Genomic DNA, 7,231 nt, shown 5'->3' on the forward strand with positions numbered 1-7,231 from the left:
TACATAAGAAATCTGTCATGTGACCGATTCATGCATTCGTTATACACTTGACAAACAGATAAAAAATCTTGCCCCCTTTGCAGCACATTTTCCTGGATGAAAACCGATTAAAAAGTTTTCCATGTCTGAATATCCTATATAACAAATTTCAAGTCTATAGATAAAAAATTCGTTGAGTATATAGATTGAGAATTCTTCTCACATTTATTCTCACTTTTATAGATAAACATTTCCTTTTTGCTCATAAAAATTAAGTTTGCGTTCATAAATATCCCATTCTTTTAATTATTATCAGTTATTATTAAGATTGGGCCTAATCTTTTTATCATACAATTCAAATTTGTATAAGTGATTATTCTTTCCTTTCTTTGTACAAAAATTATTAGTTATGACTAGGGCTATGACAACAGCATATTCTTTTCCTTGTTTTGATTCTCAGGTATATATCCATTGATATCTTATATGTTTTTATGTAGAGTGATGTGATCCTTGGTTGATTGCGTCTAACTGTGTCTGATATATACTCGAGAATCAAAACAATGAAAAGAATATGCTGGTGTCATAGCCCTAGTTATTATTCAGATTAAATTTCCCTTTCTTTGCTCATAAAAAGAAACTTGCATTTTTTTTAAACTAGCTGGACACACATACATTCACTTTTATTATATAGATTAATAGTTATATAATTTCTAAGTTAATAAATCAAATTGAAAGTTTTTATTTCACGTTCATAAGGAATTTTCGTGAGTCATGCGCACGATAAACTTTATTTTGAGAGCGTCTCTTTGTTAAAGTATTTTTAGCAATTTATTAACCAGGATGAAGAGATTTGCGATCTATTTATATTTATTTCGGAGAAAATTCCCTGACGACTCTCCAAGAGAAACGAACGAAAGATGATTGACATTTCAAATCCAAACGAAACACTTTATCATTTAACCTGCTCCTTCGCTTACCAGAAAGCAAGAACCTAAACTTAGGTATGTCACCCCACACCCCTACATTCACGATGTTTATACATCGACATCTTTAACACCCCCTCTCTCCATCCTTTATCGTTCGATGCACGACTTTCGCTCCCCTTTCTACCCGCTTGCATAGCCGAACTCTCCCTTTAACTGACCAGCGAAGAAATAACTGATTTAAGCCAATGGCTTTTGTTCTGAGGTTTCCTTTTCTGTTCAGCTAATGCTGGTTCCAAATCGGCTCGGTTTCTCTCTGCAAGAATTTCATGTCATAATGTTGTCAACCTTATGGTGACCGGAATCGTCATAACGATCAGCATCATACGCATGCAAGAGATGATGGCATCGCCATTTTTGTATTTAATTCTCTATTGGGAAGCAAGAGCCAAAAGCTGTTCCTCTTCGTGCTTTGTCTTTGAGACGCGAAGTCAGCACTCACCCCCTCTCTCTCTCTCTCTCTCTAACTTTCACATGTTGCCGACCAACTTTCGCCTGTCACTATGATGTGCAAAGATGTCCTCACCTGCACGGACTCTTTTGTCCAGGTAGCTTTCTCCGGCCACCTGTCATTTTTAATAGAAGTTAAGAGAGAGGGAGACGTACTTGTGTTTCTCTACACCTGCCTCCGACCTGACTGACCATGTCGAGTTTTCATCCATGTCCTATTCCTGTCGTTATACCCCCGTCCCCATCACTACCCCTGCGAGATCTCCACATCACTTAATCCTTCTAATCATCCAACCACAGCAACAAACAATACACACTCTTCTTTCCATAACTCCACACCCGCCTGAAGATATTTTTCCGGCATGTGCGCTTGTCCGTCTCAAGTCCAAACGAAGGGATGGAGTCAACCACACGACGACGGACTTATAGGAAAAGTCCATGTGCTTTTATCTTTCAGGAGTTTAAGAGTTAAGATGAGCAAAAGTTTCCGATAAGAGGGCTGGGCGTATAAGAAAACGGATATCTGTCAAGAGAAAATATCAGGGGTCGGTTGTTTCAAAAGTGTGAACGACTATAAGCCAAGAGGATTTCTTTTCTTTTCTTCTTTTTAGACAAGCTAAGAAAAGTTCTGACTGTCAAGATATGTGTTGGTCTGTCACATTTACTTGTAGAAATAGCATCTCCATTAATCTCACAGCTTGCATGGTCGCATCTTATTTTGCATGTGTTCAAGCATTCCTATAGGAGGCTTTGTCTGTCTATCTGTTGTTTTCTCACACTTTAGCTTGAAATAGCATTTTCGTCTCTAAATGCTTAGATTTTAAATAGTATTTCGTGAGCATGCCATTTTTATGTTTAAAATATCATTCTTAAATATGGAGACAACTTTATCAGAGAATTTAGTTGTTTGTCTGTCGTATTTAGGTTCGAAATAAGGGACCGGTCTAAAGAATATTTGCCCGTATTGCTGGCTAACTTTCTATTATTTTCTTTATGTTAATCTGACCTTAATATTTATAACTTTTACATTTTTTTTTTTGTGGTTTTTCATTTATTTTAATTTTAAAATTCGTTTCTGTCTATGTTATTCGTTAGCACATTTTTTTTATTTACTTCTTTTCTGTTGCTACCAGATCAAGCTGTCTAACGATCCTAGCTTCCTGATCTAAAAAAAGTCACAAAACATTGATGTTATTATTTCTTTGTTTTTTTTTTTTTATTTAATATGAGGAATCCTTTGAAATGAAGCTTCATAATCAGGGAATTCATTTTTTTATCGGAATTTTATCCTCATCTTCATCTTTTTCTTGTTTCACCACGTTTCGGCCAACTCATCCTCTGGCCTTCTTCAGGTGATTAACAGAAATGGGATAGGGATGCCAAGTCTTGTAACTTATCCAAAGTAATTACTGCTTTCCATAGTTATCGTCTCACCACGTGTTTGGCCAACTAATCCTTTGGCCTGCTTCGGTAAGATTGAAACTGCTATTTTCAGAAGATGCTCACCTAGAACCATAGACTGAATGTCTCTTTGAATTGACCGAAACGTGCTGAAAGAAGTATGAAGATGAGCGTAACAGTCCGTCATAAGAATGAATGCAATAATTTCAAAACTTAATCTAAAATGTTTTTGTTTTCATTTATAAAACTTTATCATGTTCTACAAAGCCACAAACAAAAACAATTTTCCTCTACAAAACAATGAAACCAAACACTATGAATAAATATTCGGAGATATAAGAACTTGAAACATAAAACATTTTTTTAAAACAAAATTACTAGATTCAGCCTTAAATTACCTGTAAAGGATTGATATGCCATAAAATCAAACATCTATTTGCATTTTCATTAAGCTTTGTTTTCAAAATATTTTTCATTTAATATTTATCTTTCTCTTTAACCCCTCCCCTGATTCCACTTTTTCTTATTTTTCAGTTCCATTTTGGCTATAAACCGTTTTTCTCTTTGACTTCATTTTATGTTGCATTTCCTTTGGAATTTTCGTTCTACCATTTCCAAATATGTTTCTTTCTTTGATTCCTTGTCATTTATTTATATTGTCCCTAGATTCCAAAACTCTAAACAATTTTGCACTCCTGTCAGCCCCACCACAGAGTTCTTTATTATTCACTGTTTATAGCACTTAATACTGTGACAAGATGTCCAGTCAAACCAAAATTATCCCCCATTCACCCCATTTCCCTTATTTAGTCAGCGAACTGGTCAACATTCTCCTTTCGGTTCTTTCTTGACAAAATTAAGCATCCTCTTTTTTTTTCATTTACCTTCTTTGTAATTCTTTTTCACTTTCTTCTTCATCTTCAGTTCTCTCCCTTTGTATAGCATTCCCCAATCCCTACATTCTCTCTTCCCTTCTCATTTTCCTTATCAATCTTTCCTTTGTAATTTTTTTCTTTTTTTGTTTTACTAGCAAGAGAGGGAGGGTCACCACTTATCAAGGTAAGAAGCCACTCGGGGATAAGGGTTAATAAGTATCAGACAGACAATGAGAATCCAATTTTCTACTATATTAATCTATCTTCTCTTTCTTTCTTTATTTCATTCTTCCTTTCTTTTTTTTCTAGCCGCTATTTATTATTTTATGATCCTTTTTAGACAATAAAGGTTTTGTATAAGAAGTGACTATTTAAAATCTTATTTCATTGTAGGAGTCAGATCCAATGACGATGTATTTGTAAAGAAATCTCAGAACAAACATGTATGCACATATATAGCTAATAAGTTTTGCATAAATAAAAATATAACGAAGGAGATAACTCCCAAGTTTTGTCATTTAAAAGAAAAAATAGTATAAGGATGATTTTCTTTGCTTTTGATTATCTGCAAGTTATTGAAACTTGCTAACCCGAAAGCAATGGTAAACTGTTTTTTTATAAGCAAAATATTACATTATTAAATAATTTACAGAAAGATCTGATTACAAATAAATATGGATTACATAGTTATAAAATTTTAACAGGTCTCCAAAATAAAATGGAAAACTAAATATAGCGCCTCATATATAGAAGGATGTCATTTAAAAAGTGTCTTAATGCCCCCAAATTATGTCATACAAAATAATAAGAAACAGACGAAATATAAAAATGAAAGACAAAAAATATCGTAGAAAAAAGGAACTATCTATATAAAAGCCAAGTACGTCCAAGGATGGAGTGCTGCTGCCACATCTGGGCAGGAGCTGCTAAAAACAGCTTATTCTGCCTTGACAGAGTACAAAATAGACTTCGTGTCCTAGTGAGGGGTGCCCTTTTCTCTTCCCTGCAACCTCTCTCCCACAGAAGAGACGTTGCGAGCCTGTCTTTTTTTAATCGTTATTTCCATGGGAAGTGCTCGTCTGAGCTCTAATCTCTGGTCCCTCCTCGCCAATCTTTCACGATAAACACCCGTCTAGCTGAAACCATTATCAATAATTTTCTCCACTCTTTATCTGTGCCTAAATCAAATTAATAGATTCCATCAACAAAGCTTCTTTCTTAGCAGTGCACGCCTGTGGAACTCTGTTCCGTTTGCCTGTTTCCCACCTGACAACAACTTGGATGTCTTCAAGTCCAACATAAACAAATTCCTGATGAACCGCTCCCTTAAGTAAGACACTTCATCAAATCTCCAATACTAACGATTACTGCAATACTATCCCATTTATTACTGTATACGCGATAACCCTTATCCCCGAGTGGCCTCTGGGCTTGATAAGTGGTGACCACCATGTAAAAAAAAATAAAATAAAATAAATAACTATGAACGATGAAACATATTTAATACTAATTCATTAATTTGACAAACAAATACCGGCTTTTTAGTTGTATCTTTAATTATCTTCTTTTGTAGGTGGACATGAAGAAGGAGACAGCCATCTATCTTGTGTCTATCGTAGACTGCCTTTTGATCGATTCAAATATACTTCCTCTCTAATCGTTACATATTAGACGCTGGCAACTGCCTCTCAAGTAATCATAAGGTTCCTAGCACGGGACAGAGTTAGACACCAGGGTCGTTTTTTAATGTGGAGAAAAGGAACAAAAATAAAAATTGTCTCAGTCGTGAACGATTTCTCCTCCACTGACAGAGAACAAGAAATCAAAGTGCAGCACCTGAAGAACAGATACTACACTTGGATCTTGACCCGAAGGCCAAGATCATACAATGAATCATGAGGTTAATAATAGTCATGCTTTTCTTTTTTGTAAATATTCAAATGACTGTATCATCCCTATGTAATGTCCGCATACATTTTGAAAAACATGAAAATACACTTAAGATGGTTGTGTGTAGAGAGCTTATATAACTCTGCGAGAGGATATTCTCAGTAGAAATTCACTCGTCTAGCTGAAAACACTATTAATAATTTTCACCACTCTTGATCTGTGCTTAAACCTAAACGTAGATTCCATGAACGATGTTTCTTTCTTAAAACTGCACACCTGTGGAACTCTCTTCCGTTTCCCTGCTTTCCAGCTGACTACAATATGGTCGTCTTTAAGTCCAATGTAAACAAATTCTTGATAAGCCATTCCCCTTAAGTAAACCAATTTAACAAATTTCCACCACTAATAATTACTACAATATTGTCCCATTGACTACTGTACACTCTTTAACACTTGTCCTCGAGTGACCTCTATGCCTTGATAAGTGGTGACTCCTAAGTAACAAAAAAAAACAAAGTAGTAGAACTATCAATGAGACAATAATCGTTTAAAAATAGTCTGATGAAACAGTACTATAATTAAGCAATGCACTTAAAACATATTTAACTCTCTTTCACTACTGTTTGAATTTTCTGCCATCATGAGATTATTAGGAAGTTAATCCTTCATTCTTTTAAGAACATGCTGTTCAAATTAAGTGCATAATAATTAATATAAGAAGTATGTAACGACATTTGTTCCAGCAGGACATTGCAGCATGTACGAAGGCGGTGACAGATGTACTTAGGATGAATCACGTCACTAACCAGTAACGAATGTATGTATGTCAGCAGCATTGACCCTAAGCGTCACCAGAGCATATACAGGATGGAACGATAAAAGTGTCGCCCTAATTTTAAAACTTTTATTGAAATAAATTTAATTTTAAAACTTTTATTGAAATAAATTTAATTTTAAAACTTTTATTGAAATAAATTTAATTTTAAAACTTTTATTGAAATAAATTTAATTTTAAAACTTTTATTGAAATAAATTTTATTTTAAAACTTTTATTGAAATAAATTTTATTTTAAAACTTTTATTGAAATAAATTTAATTTTAAAACTTTTATTGAAATAAATTTAATTTTAAAACTTTTATTGAAATAAATTTAATTTTAAAACTTTTATTGAAATAAATTTAATTTTAAAACTTTTATTGAAATAAATTTTATTTTAAAACTTTTATTGAAATAAATTTTATTTTAAAACTTTTATTGAAATAAATTTTATTTTAAAACTTTTATTGAAATAAATTTTATTTTAAAACTTTTATTGAAATAAATTTTATTTTAAAACTTTTATTGAAATAAATTTTATTTTAAAACTTTTATTGAAATAAATTTTATTTTAAAACTTTTATTGAAATAAATTTTATTTTAAAACTTTTATTGAAATAAATTTTATTTTAAAACTTTTATTGAAATAAATTTTATTTTAAAACTTTTATTGAAATAAATTTTATTTTAAAACTTTTATTGAAATAAATTTTATTTTAAAACTTTTATTGAAATAAATTTTATTTTAAAACTTTTATTGAAATAAATTTTATTTTAAAACTTTTATTGAAATAAATTTTATTTTAAAACTTTTATTGAAATAAATTTTATTTTAA

The sequence above is a fragment of the Euprymna scolopes genome, chromosome 9, assembly GCF_053919585.1.
Source record: "Euprymna scolopes isolate OS-2025 chromosome 9, ASM5391958v1, whole genome shotgun sequence".
NCBI classification, from domain to species: Eukaryota; Metazoa; Mollusca; class Cephalopoda; order Sepiida; family Sepiolidae; genus Euprymna; species Euprymna scolopes.